General features: G+C 36.9%; 1 protein-coding gene and 1 long non-coding RNA gene across 4 annotated transcripts in view; one reads left to right on the top strand and one right to left on the bottom strand.

Moving 5' to 3' along the window:
* The window catches only part of PTPRR (protein tyrosine phosphatase receptor type R), a 245787-nt gene that overhangs the window by 90571 nt on the left and 133754 nt on the right, over positions 1-21462 (top strand). Inside the window, exon 1 of one of the 2 annotated variants that reach the window (XM_045463101.1) lies at positions 20963-21116. The exons of the other annotated variant lie outside the window; for it this stretch is intronic. The gene's annotated coding sequence lies outside the window, so the exon portion shown is untranslated. Of the gene's footprint in view, positions 1-20962; positions 21117-21462 lie in introns of those variants that run through there. 2 annotated transcript variants of the gene reach the window in all.
* On the bottom strand, positions 657-15595 carry LOC123590197. Of its 2 annotated transcripts, XR_006708663.1 has the most exons (4): positions 14964-15595; positions 9073-9239; positions 2671-2843; positions 657-850 (listed from the first exon to the last, which is right to left on the bottom strand). It is a non-coding gene; the product is annotated as an uncharacterized LOC123590197 (long non-coding RNA). The 2 variants fall into 2 exon arrangements; XR_006708662.1 differs by lacking the exon at positions 9073-9239 and having other exon boundaries at positions 14964-15129.

The raw sequence follows: 21462 nt of genomic DNA, 5'->3' as shown, positions 1-21462 counted from the left end.
TTTCTAAAAGTGCTGTGATCTTATTAGAGGTGAGCACACAGCAGAAAATAAACCTATTCCTTGGGGGATTAAATGGAGCGGGCCTATGGATTTTTCTCTCTCCTCTCCTTTAAAGCACTTTAGTGACGTGCTCTAACAAGTTGTCCACCTGGCCTAGTAAATCACTGTTAATGTTTCATGAAAGCTCTTGTGTTCTGGAACAATTTGCACTGATGCATTTCTAAAGCTCGCCTTTTGGAGGGTAGTGTGGGTGCCTGTGGTAATGCACATTTATGCACCTCTGAAGTGTTCTGTTCATCCACTCTACTGCCAGGGTCTCTTGTACAATTATATTGGTATTTAGAACAGCATCTTACAATGCTGTGAGCTAACTCTTCTATTCTAACACCTCTGGGATTTTGTGGCTTCCCTAATTGGGGAGAATACAAAAAAAAAGATGACAAAGAAAGGTCAGCTGGTGAAGAGGAAAAGCAAAATTTTAAACCATCCTTAAAACATAGCAGAAAGACGGAAATCACATTGATAATCCCTACCAATTGCATAATGTATCTTCTGAGGGGTTCTTGGCTGACATAAAGTGAGCTGAAAAACTAAAATGAAGTCATGTCTTAAAAACAGGAAAATCTCGTGGTAAATATTAGTCAGTGCTAAAGGAAACCACTGAAATTTTGCTTTATTACCTGCTTTGGAATCCATTTTGACTTTACAGGGCAATATAACGGATAATGCTGTGGCCATAGAGTTGGGCCCTATAGCCACTGCTTATAGCTATTTGACCTTGGGCAAGTTATTGACCTTCTGCTCTTCATCTGCAGTTTTCTTTTTGGCAGAGTGGACATGGTAATGGAACCTGCATAAGGGTGTGGGAAAAATTCAGTGAACTAGTGCGCACGAAGGATTCAAATGTTAGTATTGCTATTAATAATTGTAAATATCCAGCACAACCTACATTTGCTTCAGTAATCTGGAAATATACAATTAAAGTATCCTGGAGATCAGAATTGCCTGGGGTTGACAGCTAGCATTTCTGTTGTGTTTTACATGGAGGCCAACCTCTACCGAACGATATTGTTTGATTGGGAGTACTTATTTAACAGCTATAGTATTCACTTTGAAGCATTTTGGAAGCTAGTTCCCCCTCTCCCCCCCCCAAAAAAAACTCAGAATTATTTAGAAAGTAAATACTTCTACTTATTTAATCGGCTAAACTGAAAATTTTTTTAATTTTACTTAAATCCAAGTTAGTTAACATATAGTGTAATAATGTAATAATAATAGTGTAGTAGAATTTAGTGATCCATCACTTACATATGAAACCCTGTGCTCATCCCAACAAGTGCCCTTCTTAATGCCCATCACCCATTTAGCCCATCTTCTTCCCCAACACCCCTCCAGTAACCCTTAGTTTGTTCTCTATATTTAAGAGTCAGCTAGATTGAATTATTATCTCTATTCGCTTTGCCTTTGAGCCTTTCAAGCCTGAAGAATTTCACATTTGGGGACATGTTTACTGAACTCTGACATGAACTCCAAACAAGGTGAAAAGGAGGATATCATATTTTGTAGGCACCTGTCAGTTCATAATAATGTCCCATGAAACTATTATTGCAAAACAGAACCTTTCCTTGTCATTTTGCATCAGTTTGAAAACTGCAGTTGTGCCCATCAAATGCAAACATCTAACATCTATGCTGAAGATAATCCTTTTCATCTTGTATTTTTATTGATGGGAAGTTTTATTATAGCGAATCTTCATCTCCCTGTCCTCACTGTCACTGACAAATCACAATGATACCAGAGAGTGCCCTGACTTTTTGTTAGATGCTTCATTGCACATTCGCTAATATGCATTACCCTTTAGAAGAATAATCTGTCAGATCCTAGTTAATGCTGACAAGATATGCAGTCACGGAATTGCTGTGGTGCATTTCAATTAGGTTTGATTTTCTTACCTACAAGGTCTTAAAGCTAATTGGCTCATAGAGCTTTTGTCCTCCTGTGAAAGACAGACACATAATTATGCTAATTTGTTAAGGGGGAAAAATATGCCTGGCGCTGAGATTTTCATTGTCATTTTAAATGCTAGATACATGTCTCACCATATAGCATCCTCATTCTCTTTGAGAAACTACTTAAATTCTGAACAAATTTAGCTTAGAAATGCTTTCTTATAAGCATTTCCAGGCAGCATGAGTTTGTGGTATAAATTTTATGTTTATTATATACAAGAGTAGCATTGTTGCATTAATTCAATATTGAAGAAACTGATCCTTTAAAACTTACACTCAGGTAATTGTTACAAAGTTAGATGGTCAATCTAAAAGTGGTTAATGCATACTGACCTTTTACCACTGATTTTTATGTGTACCAAGAAAATAAGAGAAATGACCTCTGTGAAAGTAATGATATTTTGTCTACATTCTTAAAGACTAAACTTTTTTAATATTATTACCCAACATCAGAAAATATACTGGGCAGGTCTCCCACTTAACATTTGATAATTGACTTCTACAAAATAAATTCTAGGGACTCTGTGTGTTTTGTGTCTTCCCATTCAATGACAGCAATTGGTTATTAATTTTAGATAAAAGAAGTTTTTATTGGGACAGAAGTACTGAAAATTACTTCAGGTTGGATCTTTGGAGTTCAATGAACATAGCAGATGCTTACCTGGATGTATTTATTGGGGAATAGTGCAAACAAGGAGTGATAAACAATGAAACACGATGACATCACTGGAAAGTCCAGCTGTATTTACATGACTCCTGCTAGTTGTTTATCTTTTCCATGCATGATAGCTTGCAAAAACAAAGTACTAATATGTCTTCCATTCCAAAGTTCATCTAAATAAAGTGGAAATTTAACATTATGAGTTCAGCTTTGTCCAGATTAAATAATATATCAACATGGGAAAATGTTAAAATCTAAAAGGTGTTTCACAGGATATTTTTAAAGAAAGTATATTAAGTAGTGTTTAGTTAGCTGTTATATTTAGTTTCTTCCTTTCTCACTCTTAGTTGAATTGATCACATTGGTAGATGAAACTATAGTCAGTCAATTCAGCACTTATTCAGCACTATTAACAAATGGTTAGGATAAAAAAAAATAAATGGAAAGACAAAGATATTTGAAAATTTTCATCAAGGAATTTAAAATATATTAAACCAAGAACTTAGAATCTGGTGGTAATGATGGGCAAGTAGATTATATCCACTAGGAATGCACTCAGCAGCAAGAAACAAAACACTAGCTCATGCAATAAATAATTTTAATTTCTCACATGTAAGGTGTCCGTATGTGAGCAGTCCTAGTCAGATGCAGTAGTTCAACAACATCCCATCTCTTCACTTTGCCATCCTTGGCCTGTACTTCTGACTTTGTGCTTTCCACCTCATGATCTTAAGGTAGCTGCCACGTCTCTGAGCATCATGTCTGTGTTCAAAGCAGGAGGAGGAGGCAGAGAGCTTCCCCCTGGTGCCTGTATCCTTTATAAGGAAGCATAAGCTTCCCTATTAAGTGCCCTGCCTATTTGTCAGAACTGTGCCATGGGACCACACTTAGCTGGACAGAATGCTCCAGAAATGAGTACTTCATTTTTCCAACCCCTCTGTTGGAAGCGGCAAGGGAGAAAGAAGGTCCTTAGAAACTGCTGTTGGGTCAACCTCCCAGTAATATATCCACACAGAGCAAGTAAATAAGGCAGAAAGAAATCAGCTGTAGGAAAGAAAAAGGGAAATTCCTGATTTGGGATAAAGATATCATGGAAGTAGCACTTAGGCGGGGCTTTTGGGATAAGTAAGATTTGATAAAGAAATGGGGGGCTACAAAACAATTCAGAAAAGAATAAGCAAAGGAAAGGCATGGGGGTATAAAATGATATGGTGTGTGTGGGGAGGGAACAATTGGCAGTATTGGATGTCTGGATCTAAAGGAATATGTAAATGTCCTGGTGGGGAAACTGCGTGCTAAGAATTTGCAAAGGGATTTTGAGAATCATTTATAGAGGAATTTTATTGCTGCGCTCAATAGTTTAACTTTTAGTGGTTTCCCAGAACATGCAAAATCAAAATAAAACTTCATAGCATGGCAATCAAGGCTCTTGGTAATTTGGACCTAACTTGCATTCCTTGTTCATTGTTTCCACCATACCCCATATATATGCCAAAACCTTTGGTCAAACTGGATTTCTTATCACCCCCCCCCCCCACCAATACAACATCTTCTATAGGCATGCAATGCTGCCTGCCTATTATGGATTCTATGGAAATGTTCTTCCCATCCTTTTCCAAACTGAAGTTCCACCCATCAAGGCCCATCCAGCCAAGAGATGTAGTAGAATCATCCCTGATCACCTTAACTCTCTTTTGAGCTATTATAATATTTTAATGATTATGGTATTTTGCTGTAAAATGGTGAGCTAGAACAGGTCCAAACTCCTAGTTTAGAGTCAAAGACTGGAAAGAATAACTCAGACTCAGTTCAAGGTTGTTTTCTTTTCATATGACTCCCAAACAGGCAGTCAAGCAGCATCAGGAATGTACACAGGATTAAGAGGCAAGTGAGGGGATAAAGCTCCTCTGTTTCTCCTTGATCTATCATGAAGTCATGTTTGTATTGGTTTGCTGAGCTTAGGCCTGTAAGGGTAAGAAATATACCAGATCTGAAGAGGCCAGAACTACAGGTTCAGTACCTTCTACATCACTTAGCCAGGGGAGAGACCACATCAGCACCTGAGGTTCTATTACCATTGCAAGAATTTTTTGCTTTGAACCAATTACATGCCGTATCCTGTTTCTGGCCAGGAGCCACACACTGGTCTTACCACATATTTTTTCTAATATTGGATCGATTTGTGTATATCTTTTAGACATTGTAACATGGTGGTTAAGAGCATAGTGTCAAATTGCCAGAATTTACATCTTAACTCTACCATTTACAAACTGTGTGATGTTGAGCAATACACCTCAGTTTCCTCATTTACACCGTGGGGAAAATAATGGAATCCATCCCATTTGGTTGTAGTGAGGATTAAATAAGATAGTTCATGACTCTTTAAGCCAGTGCTTCATATCAGTTGATGTTGTGTGGTCACACAGGTAATTTTTGAGGGAGAATACTCTTATTTATATTTTCCTCTATCACATATAAAACTTGCTGTGTACACAATAAGTATTTGAAAAATAAATGAATGAATGAATGAATGAGTAAATTGATTGATTTCAGGGGCACCTGGGTGGCTCGGTTGGTTAAGCGTTTGACTTCGGCTCAGGTCATGATCTCGCGGTTCGTGAGTTTGAGCCCCGTGTCAGGCTCTGTGCTGACAGCTCAGAGCCTGGAGCCTGTTTCTGATTCTGTGTCTCCCTCTCTCTCTGCTCCTCCCCTGTTCTGCTCTCTCTCTCTCACACAAAAATAAATATTTTTAAAAAAATTTTTAATAATTGATTTCAGTGTTTGATGGCTCTAGAAATAAGAGCAACTGATGACATAGAATAACAGCAAAAATTTTAAATGAATGGGCTTATCTTAAATACAGAAAAACATTAATCCTATTAAAAGGCAACCAGCTCTACACTAAAACTGTTAGTGGAAATGAGCATTTTATAACCTCCCTGGTAATTTGACAAAATTATCAGAAGTCTCTCAAAAAGCCATGGATTTTGACCCAGTAATTCTAATTTTATAAATCCTAAGAAAGTAATACAAGAAATGTACAAAGAATGTTGCAGGATAAAAATGTTGCAGGAAACAACATAAAGGTCCACTCGTGAAGATTAATTTTTAACAATTTTAAATATTTATATGAGATAAACCCATATTTGAACCGAGAAAAATGGCATCAGATATTAAGTAAAAACAAAAGGGTAATATCATAGAGTATAAGGCTATTTCTTTTAAAAGCAATAATAATAATAATAATAAAAAAGGCACATAGTATCTTGTTTGTATGTGAGAAAATAAGCCTGGGGAGAGATGTATAAAATATTAGCTGCTATCTTTTGGTGAAATTAGGAATGATATTTATTTTTTCTATATTATATTTTGAAATGTTCACAAGGACTGGAAAAAATAGAAATTTCATTTTGTAAAAGCAATCATCTTAAAGTTCAGTTTTTATAAACTCCAGTGCAATGGCCTGTGGTTCCCAGCATGTTCACACATTCATCAGGACTGTCAACAGTCTGTCCTTGGATGTGAAGGCAGTGGGTGGTGTGATGGAAGCAAGGAACCAGGAAGCAGACTGATTCCAATCCTGTTTCTGTTAATTCTTGTGTGGCCTTGGGTAAACCTTTATTCAATTGTAAAGAGCCAATGGATGTTCATATAGTATTGCTATGAAGTGTAGGTAAATTTACTTACTACGTAAATGGCTAGCATCAGGTGTCTTCAAATGCCAAAACAAAATAGCCTTGATCAACTTAACTATAAAGAGCATAAGAATTAAAGACCCAGATTTGGAGTTAAAATGCACATGCATATGCACATATGCGCACACACACACACACACACACACACACACACAGGGCCAGGACTGGAGTGAGGCAAAAGAGGCACGAAGGGCACAAAATATGAAGAGGTCCTCACTCCCAGAGTCATGCAAACAGACTGATTCTGGTCCCATTTCTAATAAGAAATATTCAAAATACTTGACCTCAGCTCAACTGTAAGATTGAGCACCTCCTTGTATTTTGCACCTTGTGTGCCTCTTATGTTAGTCCCTGCCATGAACGTAAGAGCGTACACACACACACGCACGCGTACACACACACACACACACACACACACGCACACATTTTAGCAGCAGACAGGAAGAGGTATGACAAACAGTTCTATAGAATGATTGTCAATTTGTATAATATTTCTTCATCAATATGGAGAAATGACCTAATTACACTTAGAAAGTAAAAACAAACGGTTCTGTCTTCTGATAGGTGATAGGGAATGATAGAAAAATCTTTCTTTATGCAGACATGACCCCAGAATTCCCACATTTGAGTCCATAGGAACTGTCTGAAAAATTGCTATCCAGTGGCCCAGTGAATCTTCTGTACATCTTCCTACCACAAACTTCAAACTTCCATGTTTGTTGCATAAGTATTGGCCTCTATCTACTTGAATTCATATATTTCTCCTTCTTGATGTTCCCAATTAAATTTATCCAACTCTGGGGGCGCCTGGGTGGCTCAGTCGGTTAAGCGGCCGACCTCGGCTCAGGTCATGATCTCGCGGTCCGTGAGTTCGAGCCCTGCGTCGGGCTCTGTGCTCACAGCTCAGAGCCTGGAGCCTGTTTCAGATTCTGTGTCTCCCTCTCTCTGACCCTCCCCTGTTCATGCTCTGTCTCTCCCTGTCTCAAAAATAAATAAAAAATTTAAAATAAATAAAATAAAATAAAAAAATAAAAAAAATTTATCCAACTCTGGACATTTCAATTTGTTATTGACCTGGAAACCCCCTGAGATGCTTCTTTAGTTTACTGACCCACAATCCCTATCTCTGTGATTGGAAGCTACTAACTCTCCATGCCCAGAATGGGCCCCTGGATGCCATTGGCCATGAAAAGGTGTTGGTGTGATGAAATTTGCAGAGATGTTGCAGTGATTCTAGGGACAATACAACACTTTAACATGACCATTCTCTTTGGCACATAAGCAGACAGCAAATGCTTCAGTAACAAAACTTCAGCATGACCCCAAATCAAAAAATTTACTTTTATAAGATATGATCAATATTCTTTCTAAATTTTGGTTTTGAAGACAAAATTAACAGCTTACTCTTATTATATTAGGCTTGTACTCCATGTAGACATGTAATATAAGCCAAATCTACATGATAATAATACACCCAAACACTAATTCCTTCTTATGAGTTGGAGTAGGTCATTCTGACATGGATATGCCAAAAGTTACATTCATATTGCCATTTCAGGCCTAATTCTTTTTTTAAATAAGAAGTTTCCAAAATAGCACATTGGAAAAAATTTTATTCAATGCTGAAAGCAGTTAATTATTTATGTTCTCACAGAATCATATATTGAAGTGCTATATCTCAAAATATTGACACTAGTTATAGATATGGCAAGTAAAGAGAAAGGATTCCTGGCATGGAACTCTGAAAACCCACGTCTAGCTGTGTGACCTCCCAATAGCTGTGTGCATGGGAAGCTGCCTTCCTTTGGATTTGATAAATACATTTGTAAATTGAGAGAGCTAAAACAACATAATCTCTAAGATCCGATCACTTTAACATGCCTTGATTCTTAATTTCTATCTAACATGTGTTTGCAAAAAGTATCACAGTACGTTTAGGGCTAACTACAAATTCACTGCCCCATCATTGATACCAATATACAAAGGCATTTTAACTGTTGTATCATATACCTGATTCCCATAACTAGTATTGATTAAAATCTCACAAAATAGGACTTCTTCTACACACCTCTTCTGAGTATAATTTGCTCATCATTGCCTAATGGAGTAAATAAAACAGTACTTTGTGAAACAAGGAAGGGCATTTGTAAAAATATTACTTTTTATAAGGTTGCATTAATTTAATAAATTGTGTCTGCAAAGACAGCTTTTTTAAAGCTGATGTTGCTCATATTTTCTGAATAATTCAATAATTATTTTAGTATAACCATTTATTTCTTTTCAGTGAGAACTCCATATAACCTCATATTTTTTCTTTGCTGTCAGACAAGGGAGCTAAACTAGAGGGTGACGACTATTTCGTTTGTATAAGCATCCTGTTCAACAATGTGGGCAAAAGACAAAACTGACTCTTATAGGTTTCCAATAAATATTCTCTCAATTTGGTAACCACAGTCTACTCTGCTACACCCCCACACCATCTGTTTTTATCCTTATGTCTATAGGGTGGAAACAAAAACTTTCTACAAATTCAAGGAGGATGTGCGAGAAAGAATTCAGTCATAGTATATTTGAAAAAACTGTTATAGATTGTGAGTATTATTAGATGGGCATATTAATCTGAGTTCTCTATAGAAACAGAACCAATAGGGAATGAATATATATTCATATTCATAAATATATAATTTATTATAAGAAATTAGCTTACATGGTTAAGATGGCTAGGAAATTCCAAGATTTGTAGTAGGCAAGCTGGAGATCCAGAAAAGCCAATAATATAGTGCCAGTATGAGTTCAAAGGCCTGAGAACCAGGAGAACCAATGGTGTTAAGCTCTAGTCCAAGCCAGTCCTAAAGCAGAAGACCAATGTCCCAGCTTGAAGACAGATAAGCAGAGAGAGCAGTATTCTTACTCAGCCTTTATGTTCTATTCAGACTTTGAACAGATTGGACGAGGCCCACCCACATTGGGGAGGGCAGTCTTCTTTACTATGTTAACCAATTCAAATGTTAATTTCATTCAGAAACACAATCATAGACACACCCTGGGTATTGTTCAATCAAATATCTGGGCATCTCGTGGCCCAATCAAACTGACACATAAAATTAATTATCACAGTGGGCCTTAACATTGTAGAATCCAGCCCTATCCATTTAGAGCTAAGAAAGCTCCAAATGAAAAAAAAAAAAAAAAAAAGGAAAGCTGTATTCCAAAAAAAAAAAAAAAAAAGGAAAGCTGTATTCCAATATTATAAAGTGTTATAAAGTGCCCAACTGGATCCTGGGAAATCCAGGATCATAACCTAAATCTTTATATTTTATGAGATATATTGTGCTATTATATCACGTTTTCATTCAACTCTCATTCTACTATGCCACAGTAGTTTTTTTTTAACTAGTTTGAATATGATCTTCTCCATGATAATGAATCCCGTGTGTGTGTGTGTGTGTGTGTGTGTGTGTGTGTAGAGGGGGAGAATGTTCATGACTTAATAGACATGTAATCTTGAGAAAGCAATTAACATTTTGAGCCTCAGTTTTCTCATTAGTAAATGAGGATAATAATTTTACCTACCTCATGAGTTCGTTGCAAAGATGAATTAGGTCAGTGTATTACGGGTAACCTCTTACAGTGACTGCAACATAGCAAGTGCTACCTAGGCATTAGCTCTTAGTATTATTATTGATATAAAAGTTTATGTATTCAAGTTTCTCCTTAATCATCCCCTTGGCCCCATCCCCTTCTTCCCTCATCACTGACCTATAGTGACAATAAGTACACTCTCTTTGATAGTGTATCTCATTCTGTAAGTGCTCAGGGATTTCACAATCAAACTCCACAGCCACAGCAAAGAAAGAAAAATGGTTTAGACAAATTAAGAGAGGTAGGCAAGGTCCAGATATGGCAGGAAGAGATGTTCTGTTATTACTCTCCTTTGTTAGCTTTTGGCAAAACAGCTAAACCAATGTGTGTGCCCACATTCACAATAGTTTTAAACTGTACAGTCCAGCAGCACATTCCGATGTGGGCATCATGTTTCCAGATGCTTGTTACACCTCAGATAGGTAGGTAAGCTGGACAACATAGTCATCAGGACTCCCTGTGCTTTCCTGTGTTTTATTTGTATCACTGTGACCGTTGATTCTTCTGAATCACCTGTTATGATGTTATTTACAACAAGCTGCTGATTAAAAGCTGGTCAGGCTACCTGAGTGCTGCGGCTCTCTTTAAGATTCTGCCCATGATCTGTACTGCTATGTGACCAAGTGCCGGTGACATGCATTATGTTGGGTGCTGTACATTTATATACAAGTCTCGGACTGGGCTTATTTTATGAAAACCCCCTCTTCTTTAAAATGACTTATTCATGAAACATTTGAAGTGTTCTTTTTTTCTCATCAGTAAGGATTTTCTAATATGTATTTTGTAATTTTAATATATATATAATATATTTTCTTCCAATATATATAAATATATATCTCCAAGTGATATATATATCTCCAAGTGAACATATATGTCCATGTTGTGAAAAAATCAGTGCTGTTAAGACCTCTAATGATAAAAAATAGAAATATCACACCTGGGCATTGTTTATTGTAAGAAGTACATGTAAGCTTCTCCCATGGCTCTCAACTTTTTTGAGACATTATCTTGCTGAAATTCTATATAAATACATTTATTTTAGAGGAAATATACATGTGATGCTTAGACTTCAATCAGAATCTTTAACTTGTGATAAAGAATTAAGAACAATATACCCAGCACTTAAAACAAAATACATGATGTACTGATATATTTAGTTTTGAGTGTGTTTTATTTAATATAGGTACATATAATATACATGTAATAAATGTGTATATATATTTAACACATATAGACAGACTTATACTACATGGCTAAATAATGTGGTTTGTTCTATGGGTACGTTGGAGTGTTCTCTGAAGTGAAGGTTAGTGTATATAGGTATGGTCAGGGAAATAAGTTGACCTTATTTCTCTTCCCTGATGGAAGGATTAGATACCCTTAAAAGATGCTTATGAAGCCCCTTGTTCTTCCTCTACCAGGGCCTTTAGACAATTATTTGTTATTTTCTGTTTCCTTCTACTCCTTGTTATTTTCTGTTTGCTTCCATTTGTCTGGCCAACAAGTATTTATTGAACATCTACTTATGTGCCAGGAATTCTGATGGGCACTGGGGTGAACAGGGAAAATGTGGCTTACTCCTCAAATTTCTAACATTCAGATATATAGATACAGATATAGATGATATAGACATAGATATCTATAGAGATAGTATATAGATATTTATAGATATAGATAGTATATTGATAGATACTCTCTCATGTATATGTATATATATATACACATATATATATTTATACATACATGTATTACACAAATGTATTTATTAGAGGTTTTAATAAGGCCTATTGAAGAAGCACACAGGGTACTGAGATAGAGATTGTGATGAGGGTGGGGGTGGGGTGCTTCTTTAGATAAGATGGTTAGAGTGGCCTTCATGAGGATGGACTCTGAGCCAAGACCTAAAGAATGAAAGTAAAGCAATTCAATATTTAGCAGAACAACATTGGAAACAGAAGGAGCAGCCAGTAAAAGGGTTTGCAAAGTAGAGAGCATGCCAGTGTGGCTAGAACATTGGAAAGACAGGAAGATGAAACTGACAAAGTAAGCTGGAGACATAAATATGTAGAACTTTGTAGGCCATAGTGAGAAGCTAGGACTTTATTCTAAAAGCAGTGGGAAAGAAGCCTTAAAGAATTTTTGGATTGAACAGATGTGATCTTATTCACATTTTTAAAAGATTTCTTGTGATGCTATGTGAAGAATGGATTGAAAAGGGACGAGAATGGGAACAAGAATGCTATAATAGTATCCCAAGAAATAGATGATAGTAACTGAACTTGGTGCTGACAGTGGAGATAGATCAAAGTGGGAAGACTTCTTGTGTATTTGGAGGCAGAACTGACAGATCTTGAGGATGGAATGGATGTGGTATATGAGGGAGAGAAAGGATTTACAGGTGCTCCCCAGATTGTTATCTTTTGCAATTGGATGATTTGTAGTTCAATTTGTTAAAATGAGAAACTTAGAATAACAGGTTTAAGAATAATCTGAATCTCAATTTTGGACATATTAAATTTGAGGTTCCTTTTAGACATCTCCTTAGAGGTATCAGGTAGCAGTTAGATGCATGAGTCTATGGGACTCAGGAGACAGACGTGGGCTGGAGGTAGATATTTGAACAACATCAGAGTGTGCAAAGGCTGGGACTGGATCAATATTTCCTTAGAGACATATTGAAAATAAAAAGTGTCCAGGAAGAGGCCCTCAATCCCATCAGCATTTAGAATTTGGATGGAAGAAGAGTCAAAAAAGGAAATGAGAAGGAACATCACTGAAGTTCTCCCACTGAAAAGCGGGAGAATATGATGCCACAGAAGCTAAGAGTAGAAAGTTTCAAGAAGGGAAGAGTAGTCAACTGTACCAAATAGCTGCTGAGAAAGAGATGAGAATATGCATGTTTTTGTTGGACCTGGCAACTTGGAGGTCATTGGCAATCTGGACAAGACTGGTTTCTTTTAGTTGGGTCAGTATCAGACCAGAGCAGTTGAAGAGTGAACCAGAGATAAGGATTAAGTAGAGACAATAGAGGATTTGCTCAAAAATATTTCATGTGATGGGAAGCAAAGACATGGACAATCAGTACAGAGAGATGTGGACTCCATGAAGGTTTGATTTTCCAGATGGCTTATGTATATTTATGTACCTGTTGGAATAATCCAGTAGTGAGGAAAGGGCTGATGATGTGGAAGACAGAACAGGAAGAAAATTCTTGAGCATATGTCAGGAGATGGGAGCAAAAGTGGAGAGATTTGGCTTTGATAAGAACAGCAAAGAATGGGGGGAGGGAGCAGAAATAGTGCCTTAATAACCACTTTATGCCCAATGTATACAGTGTTTGGCATATATTAGACGCTTAGTAAATATTTCCTGAGTGAATCAAGTAAACATCCATTGCACGTCAGGGAAACAAACGAGCAGCAGGCAAAAGGAAAGAGTGAAGAGCAAAGAGGACAGGATTTATTCATACTCCTTGATTAGTTATTTTTTATTTTATAACATGTTCTTTGCCACCCTGATTAGACAACTAAGTTACACTTTTTTTAAATCAAGCTCAAATTTTTTTTTAATGTGAAGACACAGTCTATGTGGCATTTAAGTTAGCTTTTATTTTACATAGTGTTTATTTTGATCTCCTCACAATGTAAATTCTCAAATGGTGTTTTCTATCTTGCTAATTCATTTTCAGATCCACAGCAGGAGTCTAATAATTTGTTGATATGCATGAAATTTTCCTAATTTTCCCTAGTTTTCATGATTATCTTCAGAGCTGATAAAGTTATTGATTATAATAAACCAAATATGTAAACATATTTACAAATCACATATCCATTTGGCCTTAAAGGTACATAATAGCACTTGGTAAGATTTAATTCACTGCCAATGTTTTTTTGTAAGGCTAGGAAAACTCTAATGTAAAAAAAATCTATATACTCGGCTGAGGTTCATATAAACTCACTTTTTTATGTCTATCTCAGGATGTTTAGATGAAGTGGAAGATAGATTATCTATTATTAAAATTCTAATAAATACATTTTGAACTCAGAGAACCCAATAAATTGTCTTTGAAGATTTGTTCTTTAGCAATTGTCTTCCTCAAAAGACATGACAGCCAGCAATAGTCAAAAATTGAACACTGTAAAGAAAGCACATCAAATAAGCTGCATTTGCTTACCAGAAATAGTTAAGATTTTTGTTTTCTTTTTCTATCAAGAATGATTCTACTGATGTTAATAAATTACAAAACTTTATTATTGCATTTGCAGTAGAGGGAATGATAAATTATGAGATTCCCATATATTTCTCTAGTTCAGTGCAATACAAACAGAAATGACATATATATACTCTAATGGGTATATGAATAATGAATGTTGCTGCTGTATTTTTATTATATGGTAATACAAAATTGAAAAATAATGTACTCAGAAGATTTCTGATGAGTTAATAACATGTGGATTTATTCTCACACATTCAGTGAGTGAAATTTTATGTTATTTTATTCTAGACTTACTGTGAAATTTTTATTTGTAGCTTGTTAGAAAATCATTAAAGATTGATCTCATCTCTTATTATTCTGTTCTGAAGCTGTTCCAACATCTTGATTATTTATTTGAACTTTCTTGAGACTTTGAGTGATACTAACGGTCACCATCTTTAGATTTAATTTCAGCCGAGGGAATAAGAAATTTAATTTAATTTCAATCGAGAAGTAGTGTGTGTGGCAAAAGAGCCCCTGAGGAAGGGTCATGTAAGCTGAGAACTGAGTGATGATAGAGTAAGGCAGTTGCAGAGTGACAAAAAGAATAGCATGTTGGAGTATGCGACATCCCTAAAGTCAAAGAATCCCATGTTGCCCTAGCAACATGGGAATTACTGGCAATCTCCCTACTGTCTGCCTCCCCACACATATCAGCACCGACTATTAACCAGATCGTCAGCCTTCTTCAATTTTCTTACCCTGATATTTGCTGAGAATCCCTAGAAGACATTGGCTTTCGCATACACACAGTTCTTTTCGTTTTGTATGGCATATAGAAGAGAAAGAAGTCTCCTGCCCTTGCTCACTGGGTTCACCTGTTCTGGAGTCTACTGTGTCTCAAAGTTGCCATGGCTGTCTGTCGGCAGTGGTGATATCTGCCTGTGTCTTTATGAGGCTTCCAGCACTGATGCTGGTGCCATTGATACATGCACCAAGGACACTGTTCTCTGATTGCTGCTGACTCTCCTCATTGAGGACCCGTGTGTGTTAGCTGACTGAGCACTCTGTGGACTGAGCTCTGCTCTGTATTCATCGCTGAAGAAAGGGGATCTCTCTCGTGCCCTCCTTCTACCATTCTTGTGTGTTCCTTAGTTCTGTAAGTGCCCAAAATTTGTTTTGTTTTGTTTTGTTTTGTTTCAGGCTTGACTTCTCCAGAGTTCTGTTGTAAGTCTAGACCTCCTTTTCCATTTCACTTGAGTCCATTGTCCTTAAACCCCTCTTTTGAGAACCAGTCTTCAATTTTCTTAGCACAGTTTTCTTCCCAAGAAGTTCCTTAGTCTCTCATGTAAATAGACTTATAGTTATTTCCATGTCATAGGTGTTCTAGTTATGCCAGATTTCCTGAATCCCCAGGTGAACACACCATTATTTCAAGCCATGGTCATTCTCATGTTACTTCTATATTTTTGGCAGCTTACGTTTCTCAATAAACATCTTTTGCAAAAAGTTTTTTAGTAATTGTGATTACATGTGAATTTTGAAAATTCCTTGTTTGATTGCAGAATCTTTGTTTGGTGCTTACAAGGTGATCTACAGACAATGTATCTGATTAAACTAGCCATTCCCATCTCCCTCATCCCTTTAAACTTGGTTAACTAGTTCATTAGTAAAGACATATAATTATCTTGTGATATATTATAGGAGTTGCTATGTGTATAAAATTCATTGTAAATTATAAATTAAATAAAATGACAGTAAAGTTGACTAAGAGACAAAGCATCATTTTCCATACTAAGCAGAGTGAGTCTAGCCTTTGCTTGCCTTCTGCAGAATGTCCACATGACATAATAGGACAATTGGATTTAGAATTAGAAGGCCTGGTTAAGAACCCTAATTTTGCCACTTATTGGTTGCCATTTAAGTGTTTTGAATTTCAGTTTCCTTATCTGTGAAATAAGGCAAAACTATCTGGCCAGCTTAATAATAAAAATATAATGAGTAGTAACGTTTATTGAATGCATACCAGGTTCCAGGCAGTGTGCTAAGCATGTTAGAAGCTTTACCTCAATTAACCCCCACAACAACCCTCCAAGGAGGGTACTAAAAAAAAATGACCTTGAACACAAAAACCTGCACATTGGTGTTTAGAGCAGCTTTATTTATAACTGCCCAAACTTGGAAGCAACATAGATAGCCTTCAGTTGGTGAACAGATAAATAAATTTTGGTACCTCTGGACAATGGAATATTATTCAGTGCTAAAAAGGAGTGAAAAAAAAAGCCATGAAAAGACATGGAGGGAAGTTAAATTCATATTACTGAGTAAAAGAAGCAATCTGAGATTGGCTCCTATGATTCCAACTGTATGATATTCTGGAAAAGACAAAACTATGGAGACAGTAAAAAGATCAGTGATTGCCAGGGGTTCAGGAAAAGGAAGGGGTGAATAGATGGAGCACAGAGGATTTTTAGAGCAGGGAAGATACCCTATGATACTATAATGGTGGATATATATCATCATACATTTGTCCAAACCTATAGAATGTACAACACCAAAAGTGAGCATGAATGTTAACTATGAACTTTAGGTGACTATAATGTGTGTCATAATTTCATTAATTGTAACAAATATTCCACTCTGGTGAAGGATGTTGATAATGGGGTAGACTAGCATGTGTGGGGGCAGGAGGTATATGGGAAACCTCTATACCTTTCACTCAATTTTGCTGAGAACCTAAAAAAAAGTCTGAAAATAATACTGACCTTGATAGTGGTTAAGTAACGAGCCCAAAGTCATATAGCTATTAAGTGAAATAACTAGGCTTCATACCCAGACCATCTGACTCCAAATTGTTGCACTTAACTGGTGTGCTATCCTGAACAGGAGATAATGTTCAAGTGTATGTGAGTGGTATCAACTCTGAAATTACTGTGGCTACTTTCCCCTGAGATCTGTGGTTGAAGCTAGTCATTTCTCAAAATAAGCAACTGCATTCTCTGTAACTGCCAACTGATATCATTTCCCAGATATATATGGTGATTTTACATTTTAAAACTCTTGGAAATTAATCTAAGAATGTAACATTGTATTCAAAAACCATTACTCAGAATTATTTTAATGTGTTTGTATCCCTTTACAGATTTTAACACATTTATATAGTTATAAAGTATACATACTTTGTATTATGTATGGAAGTATACAACTTTGCATTATGCTTATTTCACTGAATATTAGATTATGTACGTGTTTAATTCATTTATTCATTCAAAAGATATTATTGAGCTTCTAATGTAAGCCAGGCATTGTCTAGTTTCTGTGAATCAACAGTAAGCAAAATTGCCAATATCCCTATCTTAAATAATGCCTTCTAATACAGAGAGAATATTATAAATCAATGATGGAAAGTGCTGAAATAGAATAAATAAATAAAGCAAGGTAAGGAGGCAGACAGTGACAGATAGGCAAAGTGATATTTTAAAATAGTCTGATTAGGGAAGGCATCTCTGAAAAGGCATTGTTTGAGTAGAGACCTGCATGAAATGAGGGTATGAGCCCTGCATATATCTCAGGAAGAGTATTCCTAACAGTGAGGCAGTACATACAAAGGCCCTGAGGTCAGAGAGAGCTTGCTGTGTTTGAAGAGCAGCAAGAAGACCAGAACAGAAGGGGTAAAATGTGGGGAAGATTGGTAGAAGATGCAGGCTGGGACAGGGGTGAAGGGATGGACAGAGGAAGAGAGGATGCTGTTGGGAAGAACAAGTGGGGCCTCTGGAGGGTTTCTAGGAAAGTAGTAATACAATCTAATTTATGGCTTAAAGAAGCACCTGCATGGCTCAGTTGGTTTAGTGCCTGACTCTTGACTTTGGCTCAGGTAATGATCTCATGCACTGTTAGACCAAGCCCTGCGTTAATATGAGCATGGAGCCTGTGTGAGATTCTCTCTCTTCCTCTCTCTCTGCCCCTCCCTCACTCGCTTTCTGTGTGTGTGTGTGTGTGTGTGTGTGTGTGTGTGTGTCTTCTCCCCACTTCTCAATACATAAATAAACTTAAAAAAAATTACTCTGGCTTTGTTCAGAAAATAAACTACAACGGGTAGAGTAGAGGCAGCGACCAATTAGAAGGCTATTGTAGCCAAAGTGATAGATGATGGGAGTTAGGGTGGTAATGGCAGAGGTGGTGAGAAATGGTCTACTGAATATTGTTCAAAGGTAGAACTGATTAGATTTGCCAGCTGCTGTGAGTCCTGGGAGAAAGGAGGCAAAAATGATGCCTAGTTTCTAACCTGAGCACACAGAAGGTTGAAGTTGCCAATTATGGAGAGGAAGGAAATTAAAGGAAGAACAGATTTGGGGTGGAGGTTGGTAAGCTAGGAATCAAGAGTTCAATGTAGACAAGATCAAGTTAGTCATTGTTTGTGCTGGTCTTAGTCTATCAATAACCAAGGTTGTGGTTGAACTGGCCCTTGCAATTCTTATTATGATTGCAAGATGCTCTTCAGTGATAACCATCAGGAAAGTTTGAAAAAATAAAGGTTTATTACTTACAGGATCTGGCAATTGCACAACACACCTGGAGCCACACAACAAGATCACGGGTAGAGAGAGAATGCAAGCATGCACCCAGGGTTCTGCTTTTGTGGGGGTTGAGGGTTTCATGGCTCACTCTTTATTGATAAATTTAAAACATATGGATGGGAAGAGAAAAGCAAGTGGCCCAAATGATCAGTTGTTGAAATCAACCAAGATCTCTAAAACAAGGGAGTTTTGGTAGGGGTAAGCAGCCTAGCTCTTTATCTGGTTGTGTGGCTAGCAGATGTGTTAATTGGAGTTTGCCATCTTCGAAGTGGATGCCTTTTTTGAACTGGATGCCTCTTTGATGTGGATGCATCAGCAATCACAGCTTAAGTCAGGCACCTGCATTGCAAAAAAGAAAAAAACAATAACTGTCAGAGCTTATGTTACCGTCACCCAGGTGGATATGTCAAGTATCCAATGGATATACAAGTGTTGAGTTCTGAGAATGAAGTCCTGGTTAATTTGAGACTGTAATTTAGGGAAAAAAAAGTAAGAGATGAAGAATTGGGCACATGACCATCCAACGTAGAAAGGTCAGGAAGATTTGAAAACAAGTGACTGGTGAATGAGAAACAAAACCAAGGTGTGGTCTCCTGGAAGCCTGGTGAGAAAAACGTATCATAGAAGGGATCCTCTATGTCAAAGGCTCCTGGCAGATCGAGCAACATGAAGACTGAGCCTTGGCCACTGGATGTAGCCATGATGGTTTAGTATAACCTGATACAGGGAGAATGGCAGGTCAAATTGAGGAATTGGAAACAACAAATACAGACAATTCTTGAGACCTTTGTTTGAAAGGAGGGTAAGGAAAAGGGATGAAGGCCAACAAGGAGATCTTTTGGTTTGTTTGGCTTTTGTTTTAACATAAGAAATATTACAGCACATTTGTAAGCAGATTGGAAAGACCCAGCAGTGGGATACCTGGAAGGCTCAATCGGTTAACCTTCTGGCTTCGGTTCAGGTCATGATGTTCATGGTTCGTGGGTTTGAGCCAGCATGGGGGTCTTTTCTGTCAGCGCAGAGCCAGCTTGGGATCCTCTGTCTTCCACTCTCTCTGCCCCTCCCCTGCACACATGCATGCACTCTCTCTTAAAAATAAACATCAAAAAAAGAAGAAAGAAAGAAAGAAAGAAAGAAAGAAAGAAAGAAAGAAAGAAAGAAAGAAAGACCCAGTAGAGAAGGTCAACTAATGATGCAGGAAAGGGAGAGACAATTACACAATTAACCTCCCACTGATGCACCATAATGAACTTACCCTTTTTGCAATGATGTTCATTTAAGTTGCTTCTGATTTTTTTCTATAATGCTGCAAAGAAAATCTTTGTGTCCATTTATTTTTATTCATTGAAATCACTTCCTTAAGATAAATATGCATGTGAGGGATTAGTGGATCAAAGATCATGAACATTTTTAAGACTCTTGACAGTGCCCTATTTCTTTAAAAAATCAATTTACCGTGCCACCAGTAATGTATAAATGATTTTTTTGCAACCTTGCTAGTCATGCCATATATCTTGAGCCCATAATTCCTGGAATCCCTATAGTGTCTCAATTGCCCTTATTCTAACCGACTGATAGTTCCTTAAAGACAGAGATCATGTCTTAATTATTTCCTCCTGTTTTTCAGACCAAATATTTCATTACTAATAATAATTACAACAATCATTTATCTGAAATCCCTCTGTGTTAAATCATAATGATGTGCATATGGTGAAGTGGAAAAAAAATCGCCAGTTATGGAATCAAACCAACCTGTATTTGAATACCAGATTCATTAGGTGGGCTTTGCTTAAATCACTTTAAATTCCCCATTGGTAAAAAGATTAATAATAATCCCTGCTTTCTAAGTTGTGATGAGAGTTGAAATATCTGTAAATTCCCTAGCACAGAGTAAGTATATTTTAGAGGAAATAGTGGAACTTCTAGAAAAACTTTTTCGTGAAAATACCTTGTGAACATATCATTTTTTAAAGACAGAAAGAAAAGAAAATCCTTCATGCAATACACCTTGTCTATAGTCCACAAATTTCTCATCTTATAGTTTTGTTAATTACCATTAAAAAAATCCCCGTGAATTTCAATTCTAGTAAACTGTCGAAACAGCAAGCACCTGGGGTATCTCTTGGGAGTGCACGGGCTGCTACAGCAGGCCTGGGATCAGCACTGTCTCTAGAAATAGTACCAGGCAGTTACCTCCAGGTGACTAAATGAGGCTTCATCTCAGCACACAAGCTTAGAAAGCTTTATGATTAGTCCAGCTTGCTATGATGAGGAAATAACACAAAGAGCACAAATGGAAATCAAACTCATCACAACATCCAGTCAATTTCCAAACAGGTAAGAGAATCTTTCATGACATTAACAGTGCGAGGTTAGGAGGGTAAATACTGAGATTTATGTCTGTATCTGTTTGGGTGGCTGTATATGAGTGAGTCAGCAGAGAATCTTTGTGATATCTAGGGAAATATCTTTAGCCTCAAAGTTGGAAATTGAAATAAAATGCCATGCAATTATTCAGCATCTCTAAATAAAGATCCTACCGCAATCATAAGAAGTTTCTCGTAAAATGTGTATCCATCCTAACGAGAATGGAGTTACAAATACATCCACTTGGACAGAACTGAAAAATACGTAAAAGATACTGAGTGGAGCGGATATTTTCTTATGTAGTTCCCACACTGAC

Source organism: Leopardus geoffroyi, chromosome B4 (genome assembly GCF_018350155.1).
Source record: "Leopardus geoffroyi isolate Oge1 chromosome B4, O.geoffroyi_Oge1_pat1.0, whole genome shotgun sequence".
Lineage (NCBI taxonomy): Eukaryota > Metazoa > Chordata > Mammalia > Carnivora > Felidae > Leopardus > Leopardus geoffroyi.
The sequence above is the reverse complement of the archived record's forward strand: the minus strand, read 5'-3'. Positions and strand labels throughout refer to the sequence as shown.